Source organism: Theropithecus gelada, chromosome 1 (assembly GCF_003255815.1).
Source record: "Theropithecus gelada isolate Dixy chromosome 1, Tgel_1.0, whole genome shotgun sequence".
NCBI classification, from domain to species: Eukaryota; Metazoa; Chordata; class Mammalia; order Primates; family Cercopithecidae; genus Theropithecus; species Theropithecus gelada.
This window is the reverse complement of record NC_037668.1, coordinates 85,014,405-85,029,495: the sequence shown is the minus strand read 5'-3', so window position 1 is coordinate 85,029,495 and position 15,091 is coordinate 85,014,405. Positions and strand designations below refer to the sequence as shown.

Sequence of the window (15,091 nt, the reverse complement as noted above, 5' to 3'; positions counted from 1 at the left end):
CATGTGCAAAGGAACTGGTACTCATGGGTAGCCTACATTATGACTGGCCCCTTGAGTTTACAGGAAACTGGAGAAAAACACATTAGCCTCCTAGTTGAAAGAGACATTTTCAGCTTGCTCTCTACCTGTGCTTGGCAGCTTCATTCATAGTTACTCTTTGAAAATCCAGATGGATTTCTCATGTAGAAGACAGCATAAGGGCCTGCTAGGTCAGGAATTGGACTGCCCCATCTTGGTGATGATTCACCTGCTGGGCTGGAACAGAAGACCACTGTGGAAATTGACAGAGACCACAATAAGCTTCCCTGCATGCACTGACTCAGGAAGGTCTGGCCTGGAGATTCACAGTGGGGGTAACTGCAGCACTTACTCTGAAGTATGTCTTTGACTCTCAGTCTGAACACAGGCCTTTGCAACTATTCTATACTCTTAGTCTCCTAGACTGGAAGCAAACTTCTAGACAGACGTAAAGGAATGCTGAAATAAAACAGGTCATTTTCTTTCCACGTTTGTTTCTTTTTCTCTAAACCCTACAGTAAAAGTATGACAGCAAGAATGTCATAAGGACATCACAGACTTTTATATGTTAGATACTTTTAATAATCCATAGTGTTTAATGGGAATATCGTTATTCTTATTTGGCAGACATTGAAACTGAGGTTTCAAAGGTAGAAATTATACATGTAGGGTATTTAGAGCCTAGAGCAAAATTTAAGTTTTTGACTCCTGAGCACCTAACCTGACCTCACTACAAATGTATCCTAGATTTGGGGCAGATATTATTTAGTCATTTATCTATACAGCAACTATGTATTGATCACATATAATAAGCACTAAGGATTCAGTACTGAGTGAATAAGACAGGCAAAGTCATGACCCTTATTACTTTCTCTTTTATTGGAAGAGTCAGGCAATAACTATGTAAATAAAATAATTTCAGATAGTGATAAGTACTGTGTAGTTTTTTAAAACTCAGGGTAATGTGATCGGGAGTGACTGGGAGGGATAACAAAATTAGATGAGATGGGACAGGATGGTGTCTGATGAGGGGACACTTAAGCTGAGACTTGAATTCTAGAAGAAAGCATGAATGAAAAGATTAGAGGGAAGGGTGTTGTGGGTGGACAAGTGCTAGCCCATGCTTGTGCACACAGCAGAAATGCTTGTAGGTCAAACAAGAGTTCCTTTCCTGGCTGGAGGGTGTGTCCCAGCCCTGATGTTGTAACAGGGACTGTGTTGTCTGAACTGTGTCATGGCAGATCTGAAAACAGTGTCTGAACAGTAGTACATAGAAGTAGGTTACAGCCAGATCTGACAGTAATAGGCTCTGAATTTCCAAGATGAACCTGAATTTAGAATATTTTGTCCCATTAGAACACTCACTTCTCTTGAACACATGGCTTGTGAGGGCTGGAGAGGGGCTCAGGGTATGGGTGTGTCAACCTTTCCTTCCTCTACTTGACAATTCCATTTCTTCTCATATCCCCCATCCAAGGCCCACCCATCCTTCAGGTCTGGCTCAGATGGCTCCTCTCCTGGAGACCTACCCTGGTTACAGCCCAAAGAATTCATCTTCTTTCCCTCACTCCCTTTATCTGCACTCTTCTTTTGTTATTCTAAGCATATTCGTCTCTGTACTATACATATTTCTATTTATTCAATAATATAGGTTATGTTATAATATATATAATTATATATTATGTGTATTTTATGATATTATGTATATATTCTGTTTATATAAGGAGTTAGGCAGGGTCTGGGTTTGAGTCTTAACTTTCTGATGTGTGATTTCAGGCAAGTTGCTCCATCTCTTTAGATCTCAGTTTTGTCATCCATGAGTGGGCACAGCTATCATGCCTGTAGCATAGGGTTATTATAAGGTGAAAATGAAATAATGCCCATGAAGTACTTAGTTTATAGTAAGGAGTCAATAGATGTAAATGATTGCTGTAATAATCATTACTGTATGCCTCACGAAAGATTGTTTACTCTTCTTCATTAGGCTGAGGGTTTGAGAGCAGGAACTGTGTTTCATCAATGTTTATATCTGGATTATCTAGCCCAGTTCCTGGAATGTAAGGTAGTGTTCACTAAATATGTTGAGTGAATCAATGAATTGTTTTTAATAGATGTAACCACTGCAACATTATAGAATTTCAGAACTGAAAGGAACCTTGTTGTCACTGAATGAATTTACCTTCTTAATGTAAACCAAAGGAAACTGAGGCCAACAGATGTTAAAGAGTTAAGCCAAAAGCGACAAACCCCATTCATGGCAGAGCTGAAAATAGTGTCTGGTTGCTCTCAGAACAGCATTGCACATGGAAGTAGGTTACAGCCAGCTCTGAAGGTAGCAGGGCTCCAATTCTCCAAGATGAGCCTGAATTGAGAATATTTCGTCCCATTAGAACACTCACTTCTCTTGAACGTGTGGCCTAGTTTTTGTTTGTAAATTGTGGCAGAGACTGGTCTCGCTCATGTTTTTATTCCTAGCAGAGAGCAGACCCTTGGACAGAACAGATGCTCTATAAGCATGTGATAAATGAACGGACACATGTGACCACTTTACTTATAGCTCATTAACATAAAGTGTTCATGTGCAAACTAATCTCAAGGTTGATCTCCTTATGTGTCCTGTGTCACAAAGCCCCTTTTGTAATCTCAGGCCTTGTCCTATCCCCATGGCCTGTCTAGGGAGGAAAGTGGTAAATTTCTGCCTCCCTGGGAGGTAACATGCATTGATCCAGCCATGATTTAAAGGCTTATGAGCATTCAAATGACACCTGGGGCTATTGATTTCAGAAGCAGAGCAGATTGAGTTTAGAAATCATTTAATGGCCTAAGATTCATGCAATCATTCGACAAATATTTAGGAACTCCTACTATGTGCCTGGTACTTTTCCCTATTCTCATCAGGAATAAGAGAAAAATAATAGTGCCTCCCTCATAGGGCTGCTGTGAGGAGGGTTGGGTGAGCAATGCCTCTGGATCACTGAGCATAAGAGCTGGCACATGATAATTGCTCAAAATATTAGCTAGTATTTACAAACTATGTTCATAAAATTGTGGTAATTATTGCAGTGTTGAGGAAAAAACAAAGCTACTGCCCCATACTTTGAATTCCCACATTGCCATGCTGCTTCTCTTATTTTTTAAAACTCATACTCCAACTTCCATCCATACCAGACTATTGGGAAAAGCCCAACTTTGCTGGAAGAGAGCCATGTTTGTTTTCCAGAGAGTGGAGCTAAAGGAGTCTGCTGGGTGTTCAAGAGGTCACTAAAGGAGTCTGCTGGGTGTTCAAAACAAAGCACTTTCCTTAACAAGCATGAATAAACTAAGGGAGTTTCTTAGAAACTCATGTCATAAATTGGGTGCCAGACACAAGCATGCTGGAACCCCAACATGAACTAGAGGAGAAGAGGACAAAGTCAGGATCAGGGTTCAGAGGTGAGTTGCCCCTGGCTGCTAGTCCTCAGGATGAGAGGTCTGGGGCTTGCTGGGTACCTGCTTCTCTAAAGAGGCCCCCTAGAAGCAGTGGGAGAAAGCCAGAGCAGAAGACAAATTTCAATCCATCAGGAAGAGCCAAATTCATATGCCAAATATAAACACCAAATCCAAATGGCTATAGCAGGATAGAAGCCCCAGTAAGAGACGATGTTCAAAGTGACAGTACATCAAAGATGAACTGAGACAAATCTCATGTGGTTGTCAGTACCAGCCTTGGTGCAACCTGGCATGCCAGTGACCAGTCAGGGGGCAGGAGTGGGGATGTGGCAGCCAGTGTACTGAAGCTAGACATGACTCATTGTATTTAGTCTTCCCAGAAACACATTGCAGAAGGTACTATTATCATCTGTCCTTTACAGTTGGAGATACTCACCGTAGGAGGTTCAACAGCTTACCCTACTTCACCCAGCTAGCAGTTGGTGAAGCCAAGAGTCAGGACCAAGCAATCTCACTCCACAGTCCACTCTCTTGACCCTCATACTGGACTTAGGGAGATCATGTTCATATTCTGGGCTAAGCACTGGGCTAAACATTGAGAATGCTGTCTTAAGCAAGACGATGCCCTGCCCTCAAGGTGCTTACATTTTAATGAAGGAGATAGGACACTAATAAATAGCTAAAAGAGTAATGGATGGTGGGAAATGTGGAGAACAGTACTGTGGGAATGAGTAGGATGAAGCCAGCCTGGTTACAGGTTCAGGACAGTGATGTGCAGGGTAACATCCCAGGGTGAGAAGGAACTGCTGCATGGAGCAGAGAAAACGTGTTCCAAACAGCTGAGTGCAGGTAGATAAGGCCAGTAATTTGGTAATAAAAACTAGTAATGAAACATTTCTGGGATGCGAGATTGGCTTATAAGAATTCATTTGGATCAGTCATTTCTCCTTACCGAATTTAACAAATAGCTCTCTCTCAGTGAGTCCTTGGAGCAATTTGCTCTGAGGCTGCTAATAGGCTCATTTGGGATAATATATTGTGCTGGGATATTTTGCGTTTTTACCCTACAGCCTTGGTTTGAGAGGCTGTCAGAAAGTCATTCTTTAAAAGGACCACACATATGAATTCAAAAAGATATAGGAAAAAAGACATAACCAAAGCTAACACTGAATAGCAGGGCCTCAGGGAAGAAACGAGATGGGGTGCAAGACCATCTACCAAGTGCCAGGAATGATGCATCCGTTATTTCATTTAGTCCTCCCACACACTCCATGAGTTAGGCATCACTATCCCTACTTAGATATGAAACAGAAGCGCACAAGGCTCAGTTGCCTTGTCCAGGGTCACAAAGCTTGGGAAGAAGTAGAGGTTGTCTTCCAAACCAAGACTGTCTAGACCCAAACCTGGGCTGCTCCTGCTTCTTTCTGATTTCATTCAAGCAGTAGGACTATATGCTGTAGTGTTCTTACAAAGGAATTTTGTAAGTTCAAATTGTGAGCCAGCACAGAAAGAATCCTTCAGCTTTCTGGACCTACATTTACTCATTTCTAAGGTCCTTCAGGCTTTAAAATTTATATTCCATGGGCTATTGGTCCTCAGTTCTGGTCTGGGCTGATCCAAGCTTTTCCACAGTTGTTCCTGCAGGACAGCACCTGCCACACTGTGTTCTGAGTGGGGGTATCCTTGTGGCTCCTCCTCTTTAATTCTGGAGTTCCTTGAGTGCTGGTTCTCTCTGTTTCCCTAAAACCTATCACAAGGTCCAGCATATAGTAGACAGCACTCTATATTACTTTGAGATGCTTGATGGGTTTTTTTTTTCTTTTCTTTCTTTCTTTATTTTTTTTTTATGAGACAGAGTCTCACTGTGTCACCCAGGCTGGAGTGCAATGGTGTGATCTTGGCTCACCACAACCTCCGCCTCCCCAGTTCAAGCAATTCTCCTGCCTCAGCCTCCCAAGTAGCTGGGATTACAGGCATCCACCACCATGCCCAGTTAATTTTTGTATTTTTAGTAGAGATGGGGTTTCACCATGTTGGTCAGGCTGGTCTCTAACTCCTGACCTCAGGTGATCCACCTGCCTCAGCCTCTCAAAGTGCTGGGATTACAGGCGTAAGCCACCACGCCTGGTCTGGGTTGATTTTTTTTTTAATACTTGGGGAAATCATTTTACGTACTAGGCCTTCATCACCTTTTCTATAAATTGGAGCTATCGACACAATGATGCCTGAAGTTGTTTCCAGCCTCATGATAACCTGACCACCTATCTGTAGATTGAACTTTCCCGGAGACCCTGATAGATGTAGCTATTGCTTCCTCTGTGCTATCTCCTACTTTGTATCTGTTTTTATAATACGCTTATTTAGCTGGATCTCTCCCTCTATCAATCTGTGAGTCTTGAGGGCAAGCACAGGATATTATTTATCTTAGTTTCCATCAAGTTTAAGATACAGAAAGAGCCTGGGACATGAAGAATGAGTGAATACTATTCCTTTATAACTTCATCAATGTTGTGCCTTTAAATATCCATACCTTTTCCTACAGTTGAATCAAAGGGAAACCACTTTATATGTCTCAAGCATTTTTATAATCTTTGAAGGCCTTGTAATATATGAGTGAAAATTCAAGTTTGTATGATTTCCAGTCCTGCTTGGGCCTCCCTAGACAAAAAAAAACAGAAAGGAAGCAAGCTCCACCCCATCAACTGGATGCCTCTGGGGCTGATCCAGACCCACATACATCAAAGATGGGTTATGCTTGTTGTTTATAAAAGAGCTGTGCACCCCACCAAACTTGGGAAATGACCTAAAATCTGTGACGAAGCATTTAAATTGGGCAAACAGAACACCCGCTCCTCCCACCCCCTATGTAGAGAGGACTTAATGAGCCTGTGTCTTGTTGAGATTAAAGGAACTAAAAATTCCCCCCAAACATTCAATGCAGAGATAATACTGATGGGGAAGGGGAGGTGTTAGGGGGATAAATGAACAGGAAGAAAGGTTTTGAAACATCAAATAAAATAGCAAGAGCTATGTGCCATTTAAGATCTCGTTTCTGTTTTAGAAAAGGTTAGCCCAATGTGATTATCGAAAGGGAGAGAAACTACTAGGAACTGAGGACCTGCTAGGGGCCTCACAAGACATGACAATCCAGCAAAGTAGGTTTTGGTCTTTGCATTTGCCAGATCGGGATCCCGAGGCTTACAGAGGTTAAGAGATCTGCTTGGCGTCACCCGAGACAGGAAGCGTCCAAGCCTGGATTCAGACTCAGGGCCCCCAGCTCCAGGTTCATGCTGTTTCCCACAGCCAGTCAAAAAGGACCATCAGTGATAGGATCCAGGTCCACTTTCCTCCAAAGCCCATGTATGCCCTGGAAGGAAACCACATCACTCATAAAATTAGAACGTGAAAATAAAAACGGAAAAGGAAATAAAAAAAGAAAACGTTAAGGAAAATCAAAGTGGCATAGCAAAATCATGCTGGGTTCTGGAGGCTGTCTTTGCAGACTGTTTAATTGGCATTATATTTTGAGGGTTAGATTAGAGGAAGAAGAAAAAGACAGTGTTCAACCTGATTTACATGAAAATGAGAAGAAGGGAAAAAAGTGGGGTATTAAAATGTGTGAGTTGAATCCTTAGATCTCTGCATCGTGAATGGCTCACAGTAGAACTTTTAAATTGGCTACATTGCTTTAATTGAAATACAGAATTGTAATAACACAATGTGACAGGCACCTACTGAGGGGGACTGCGGCTGCTCCCACCTTTCCTTGGAGCAGCAAACAACAGGGGGATGGAAAATACACACCCCCCCCCCCACCACACACACACACACACGCACACACCACACTACTGAAAAGCACTTGAAAGGGCTTTGTTCTCTTCTGGGCTCTTTGAGGTTTGCTTTTTTGAAAAATGCGTTTTTTGTTTCATTTGCTCCAGGATCTGATTAATCCACACCACCCCACCCCCAATCCCAGTATGTTCTTGCCACAGAGGTATTTTGCATCAATTAGGGTGTTTGCTGTTTACTAGATGGAAGGAAAAGAATTTGTAAAATGTTCAGATTTGCCTACAAAGACCCGAAATCTGTTGATGGCCAAGAACCAAACTGATGAGTCAGGTAAAGATCTTACCTGCTGGTCTCCCCTACCCTCACCCTCACCCCTGTGCATGGCTGTGATTATTTTCATGTGTGTACAAGTGTTGGAGTTTACTGCAAGGGTACTTGACCTAGAGATGGCCCCGGGAAAAAGTCTTAGAATTCAAGGACAGATATTATTCAGGCAGGTAGTGAAGCGGCCTAAGACTGGAAGGGGGGCCCCACCTTCTCTCTGACTTGGCATCCCAAAGTCCCAGTCCCCAAATCTTGGCAGAATTCAGACTCTACTTATGACCGTCCCAGATTGCCCACTCCCCAGCCCCCACCCAACTTCTTCTACAGTTCATATATTCATGGTCTCATCATCTCAAGCCTCTCCTCCTCTCATTTCCTAACCTGTCCCTCAACCGAATGCCATGAAGTCCAGGTTGTTTTGGGGCAGCTGTCATCAGCCCTGTCTTATGAGTACACTAGGTGGGCAACACATTCACTCAGTTCTCCCCACATCATCTTTCCCCATAAAGTTCCAGCCTGAAATACACAGTCCCCCTCAAATATATAGCTTTCCCAACCATAGGGCATAGCTTAAAATAACAGGTCATGACTTAAACCGATTTAAGCCCTCCCTGTCCTAATTCCCAGCACACCTTCTCTAAATGTCAACCCACTTTACTATTAAAAATCAGCAAAAGTTAATTGAAATTTTAAAATTGTCTGGTACAGATTATAGCAGTATTCCTTTTTAAACCATCTGTGGTGACGGACAAGTTATTCTCTTTTCCAATTCATCATCAACCAGGACGTGGTCCTACAATGCCTGCTTTGGGCCACTTGTGACTTACCCTGTGAGTGGCCAAGCTCATCTATGTCCTGTTTAGCGAGGCAGGATTAATTGAGCACACACTTGCATCTTGCAGCACAACCACCATAGAAGTTTCTAAACTGTGGTTTTCATATGTCTCTTGTTACAGATCAGAAACGGTTTGTAGACCAGTACCAGTCTGCAGACCACAGAATGTGTATTCAGGATGTTCTTGCCTTCTCACCCCCATAACCTTCCACTGTCATGTAGAGGAAGAGGCCCAGGACCCTCCAGGGCCTCATGTGTCTGGCAGTGCTGTCCTAGTTTGCACAGGCAGACACTTGATCTCCTCACCTACCCGTGATAAATCTGCCATACCTCTCTCTCAGATCTACCTACCTTTCCTTGTCTCAGCTGCCATCATTGTCACCCAAACTCCTATGTCATCACTGTCACCCAAACCCTACCTGGGCTCCCCGCTTAGTCCTTCTGTCCCCATTTCAACTCATTCTGCAGAACCAAGCCACAAGCAATCTCTTTAAAATATACATGGAGCATGTTCATGTTTCTCTTCCACTTAAAGCTTTTTGCTGGCTTCATTTGCTCTTAGGCTAAGATCAAAGTACTTGATATGGCCTACAGGATGCTGGGGGACCAAGCACCTGTCTGCTTGCCTGGGCTTCTCAAAAGTCCTCTGCCTCCTCCTTTCCCCACACTCCTAGTACACGTAACTACTGTGCTCCTGGGATCTGCTCCAGGTACTTTGCAAAGGGTGATCTCATTTAAACCTCACATCCACAGTAGATGATTAGTCCTGTTTTTAAAACAAGAAAACCAGAGCTCAGAGAGGTTAAGTGTCTTGCCTAGTGTTGAAGGAACAGCCAGTCAGTGAGATCCAGTACAGCCTGAGAGATCCTGGGCCTGAGTCTGCTGCTGCTGCACTGCCTTGTCCAGTATTGCACCTGAGGAGGACACATCTGCAGTGATGTGTAGGGAGTTGGAGGATCTTCCTGTCTGCCCCCTCACCAGAGTGACATCACTTCTCTGTGTTGGGTTTTTCTCCACCAGCCCCCCCTCCAGCTGACCTTTCTTTCCTTTTAGCATTGCATCTCATTTACTAGATAATGTGCTTCCAGCTGTTAGCACCCAGGGACTCAGTGTTAGCCAGAGCCTGAAGAACAACTAAAAATAGCCCCATTTTGTCCATTTTCTCTAGAAAGGCCTGAGCGTGTGGGTTTCTGAGACCCAGTCATAATTGCAGTGAACTTCAGCTCCTCTGTTTGGGCCCTGCCATTTTGGGGAGAAAGCTACTTTACTCCCTGTCTTGGTCACTTTCAGCTTCTTGCATAGGAGCTTCCTTGGGCCTGGCATGAGGCAGAAATCTACTGAGCTGACAGTTTTCAGGAGGCCCCAAGTATATTCTGGCCTCTTTAAACATGTGAATATGCATTCGGATATCCATTTATATGAATAAATAAACTATTCAAGAGATGAAAAACTTTTCTTTTTCCGTTTAAAATAGGAGAAAGAAAATCTCCTGAACTTTGCAACTTCATGATATACTGTACTTTGTGTCATTGGCCTCCACTGGAAGCAAGAAAAGCAGTGCAAAGAGAGAAAGATAAAAGACTTCTCGATGAAAATAGTTGAAACAGGCACTGACAATGAAAAAAATTCATACGCTGTAATTATAGATTTTTTGTTTGTTTTAAATCTGGGTGCTTAATCTGTGAGCTCAGTTTAATAATAAAATACTAGAATTATGCAGGCAAGTACAAATTTGGTATCATGTCAGTCAATTCCAAACACTATTTACAAAATGGAATCATAATAGTGCATTAATATAATGTAGACAGTAATGTAGCCTCTTTCAGTATAATATCCTTAAAACATGACCACAGGGTGGTTGCTGGAACCCTTCAGAAGAGTTTAAGCTTATCTCAAGCCACCTTAATATCATGCAAGCTTTGTTTGTGAAAGAATGTAGATTGGGTTCTCCCATTAGCAATGTGTGTGGCAATTGTTTGTGATGGCTCAGAGAAAGAGAGAGAGACTGAGACAGAGAAAGAGAGAAGAATGTGCATTTCTGAAGGGAAGATCCTCTGGGGACCTTTTCTTATATACTTGACTCTATTACTCCAAAGATCACACTGCATTGACATTTGATTGTTAACATGTCTGTTGCCTCACTAGATGGCAAGCTCATTGAGAACAAGGGCCCTTGCTTATTTAGCTCTGAAATAGTAGGTGATGTGGCATAGGGATTTAAAGCACAGGCTCTGGAGCCAGACAGCCTGGATTCAAATCTCAGCTCCACCAACATACTAGCTCAATGGCTTTAGGTAGGCAATTAACTTCTCTATGCCTCAGTGTCCCCATCTGTAAACTAAGTAAATTGCTAGTAATAATGTCTATGCCTGTCTCATAGCATTAGAGCTGTTGAGATCAAGTAAGTAGAGCTCTAGAAAGATGCCTGGCACATAGAAAGTGCTTATTGAATGTCAGCTATTTATTCTCACTCCTGTACCCCCAGTGCCTAGCAGAGTGCCTGGTGTAGAGTAGAAGACCAATCAATGTGTGAGGGGTGGAAAGATGAGTGGATGGATGAATAAATAAACAGCATGCCTGTAATCCACAGCATGCATTGCTTATCTGAATCTATAGCTTTCTTTTGATTTCAGTGGCTCTGCCAGAATCCTGGCCTCTCCTTTGTTGGAACTTGAGGCTGCCTGGAGATGATTGGATTTGGTTCAGATAGCTATCGGGAGAGACAAAGAGGTTTGCATATCAGGGACTGAAGTTGAGCCTTTGCAAATGTGAAAACTGAGAATTGAGGCAGAAGTCATTATTAACTCACACATTTAACAGGATGTTTGCCTTTCAACAAAGGGTGACTAATTAATGTAACAGTTGATTATGTAGCTCCCTTAATTTGTTACTGGTTTTCAAATACCAAAGTAATTACATCACTAAAAGAGGACAGTTGTTAGAAAGTCAGTCTATAGAAGAGATTCAAAAAGGGTTGCCTCTGTTGGTTCTAAAGTCCTCTTGTGTTTGGGTCTGATTTGGCAGCCATTCACAAGGCCCTGAGTAGATGTCAGACCCAGTACCATGCCAGGGGTAAGAAGGATAGAGTGCCTCCTGTGGTGAGCAGATGTGGATGGGCTGTGGGGTCAGACCATCTGGGTTCAAATTCTGACTCTGCTGCTGACCGGTAGTGTTCACAGTGCCCATCTCTGGAAATGGCACCACTCACAGTATCTGTCTCATGGTGATGATGGGAGGATTAATGTGCTTAAACCGTGTCTGGCATATGATAAAGGCTAAAAAATATTTAATATTATTATTATTCATGATTTACCTTCTGCTTTTCTCTTCTGCCTCATGTCCACCATGGATCTTATTTCCCAAGCACACCCACCCCCTGATGACCCCATGCCTACTCATGTGTGCTTCATTTCCCTTCCCCTACCCCCACCTCCACCCCTACCCCAGCTTGGCAAGCTCCCAGTCATCCTTCAAATCTTAGCCTAACTAAATCGTCTTCCTTAAAGCCTCCCCTGCCTCTGCCGCCAGGCAGAATTAGGAACTTCTCCCCCTCTGCCACTTTGCCCCTTAAATATATTGTGTTTCAATGACTTTAACGTATCTTTCTCACATTATAATATCTCTGCAGTCAACATTTGCCTTATAGTTTATAGTGCCTTTGATTCAGTATAATACAGCATGTCCATTATAGTTCATTCCTCATCAATTATCATTACTTGTGTGTCTTTGCAACCTGAGGATGGAGACTGGGTATTAACCAGTGCCTAGACACAGCAGTCAGTGCTGCTAAACAAATACTAGAATAAGTGAACAAACAATATAGCTAGGTGTCTGATTTTGTTAGGTAGTACAGTCTAATCTCTTTGGATATATACTAATATCTGAAAAATAACAATAACAACAACAGTATAGCCTTTACCATGTGCTACATACCATTCAAAGCACTTATATGTATTAATTCATTTGCTCACTTCGTCTTCATTATAACCTAATGAAGTAGATTCTATTTTTATCTTCATTTTACAGATGGGGAAACTGAGATTCAGAGAGGTTAAGCAATATGCCCAAGATCCTATCGCTAGTGGTGATGGAGCTAGGATTTGAACCCGGGTCATCTGGCTCCAGAGCTGGCAAATCTACCCCTTGATCACTGACCTTTTGTTTGTGAATAGATTTATTTAATACTCTTTAATCAGGCATCCAAAGGCTTTCCTACTCTATCAGCACCATTTGCCTGGACAACCTGTATATACTAGCCAACACTCTCAGTTCTTAGACCCCCAGTTAAGGCAGGTACAGGTCTGCACATCTGGCTCACTTCATTCCTCTGCCTGGAACTTTGTCTGCCTTTTCTTTACCATCAATTCAAATACAGAGCTGACTTTAAAGCCCACTTTAATCCAACCTTCCATGGCACCTTTGGAACCCACTCCACCCCAAAGGGAAGTGCCTTTGCTTCTAACCCACTATCTATAATAACCATTGAAAATTGCATATGTGCTAGTTTATGTATAGATAATGCTCTTGCATCAGAGTTTATATTGCATTGGCTTTTTCTAACCCTGTTTCCACTTTAGATTGCCAACTACTTTGAATTTCCTCAAAACCCTTTGTATTCTAGAACCCTAGAAGTACTAAGGATGAAATAAATAATGTCTTCATCAGTTTATTTCTTCTGAGAAACTACAACTATATTACCTAGCTAACACTATTAACATTTCATTCATTTACTCTTCAACAAACTTTTGTTGAGTACCCGTGATCTTCAACAAACATTTATTGAGTACCCATGATGTTCTAGGAACTGCGCTACTTACTACTACTCCTACAGCTACTGTTACTACTGATAATAGCAGCTGACATTTATCAAGCATTTAGTGTTGCTCAGACATCACGCTAAACACAATGCATATGCAGCCTTTCTTTAAATTCCTACAATCAACCCTATTTTCCTCAGTTTACTGATTATGAAACTGAGGCTTGGAGAGATCAAGTATTTTGTCTTATAAACACCATAAGCACAAGGATTGTGTTTGATTTTCCTCATCTGTGTACCCTCAGGACTCAACAGTTTCTAGCTTTTATGAGGTCCTCAGTAAATATGTATTGATTGAGTAAATGGTGGGACCAGTGAGTTCATTTGTCTACACCCAGGGCTTCCAATGCTACCCATTATGCTACCTTGGCTCTCCCAACCCAGTTTTACAGATGAAGATACTGAGATTCTGAGAAATGAATTGTCCTAGTCCATGCAGCTAAGCAATAGCAGAGGTCAGAAAATACCCAGATCTATCTGACTATTCTGGTAAAAAGAATGTTTAGCCTAAGGCAATCTTACTATGTAAACTATCTATAAGGTAGAGTTAGAATGTGTCCTTTTTATTCTTTCTCAAAAATGTCATCCCCAGGGAAATCAAGATTAGGTATATGTGGTGTATAAGTTGAAGAATTGCCCCAATTTTTAAATAATTATTTACATTATTATTTTGGTTATCAAAATGGGCTCCATCATTGCTTCATAGTCTGGTAGAATTAATCCCTAAGTTGCAATCTTTCATTTTTCTTCTCTCATCTTTAAACAAGGAACAAGCCATAATGTATGCATGATAAATCAGAGACTTTTATATGATGCAGTTTGATTTCTGTTTTCCACTGTGGCTTGTAAAATGCTTTCATAGAGTGTTAGAGGTCAAAGGGACAATAGAAAAAGTTAGTTCAGCAATTCACTCCCTCTGCCCTCCAGACACACAAGACTCCAATTAGATAGTAATGGGGGTCCGTGAGCTGTTTTCATTTAGTCTTGAGTTCAAATTCTACCTGAACCCTTATGAGTTGTGTGACCTTGGACGAGAATAGTAACCCCTCTGAGTCTAAGTTTCCTTATTTGTAAAATTAGAATTATAATATTGTCTTACAGGGTTGTTATGAAGATTAGATACTATCTAAATAAAAGGCCAACTATACTGGCACCAAGTAGACAGTACATAAATGTAAGATATTATTTTGAAAAGCCTGAGAGAAGCTGTATTTACTTTCAATAAAGTTGTAAAGAATAATCAAAATGAGAATTTTTTTCCCACCTTAGGTTGGAGGTATATCAACTCTATGAAGTCACACTCAACAGCTTATTAAAAAAGAAATAAAGTTCCAATTGGTAGTTAACCATGCCCTTTATCAATAAATGAAAATTATGTAATGATGAATTAATACTTAAAGTAGTTTAGGTGACAGTACTCGAAACCTGGAGCACACAGAAGCATTAGTGCTGCCTTGGCCTGTAGGAGTTCTGTGATCTCCAAGTATGGAAGAGACATTTGCTGCCTGTATCACAGCCATGGCCCTCTGCATTTTCAGCTCCTGCAATTAGCATCCATGCGACTATATCTGATTATAACTTAAGTGACATACACCACTTCCAGGCCAAAGCACATAAGCATTGGATGCCACCCTCCAGCTCCTTCTTCTCTCTGGATAACTGTAAGGCTTTGGGTGCTAATGTGGAAGCATCCATCAGCTCGGGCTCAGTATGACTCTGTGCATAAGTGGCCCTGCCAGCCCAGACTTTACCTGTAGCTTGAATGAAAGATGAATATTTGTCATTGATATATTATGGTTATCTTAGCCTATCTTAATATGTTAAACCACAGGTCTTTCAGGGTAATATACATCAGGTGGTGTTTATAAATTTTAATTTCT

General features: G+C 41.7%; 1 protein-coding gene across 4 annotated transcripts in view; it reads left to right on the top strand.

The window, feature by feature from the left end:
- DAB1 (DAB1, reelin adaptor protein) overlaps positions 1-15,091 on the top strand; it is a 427,600-nt gene that overhangs the window by 314,067 nt on the left and 98,442 nt on the right. The gene's annotated exons all lie outside the window — the stretch shown is intronic.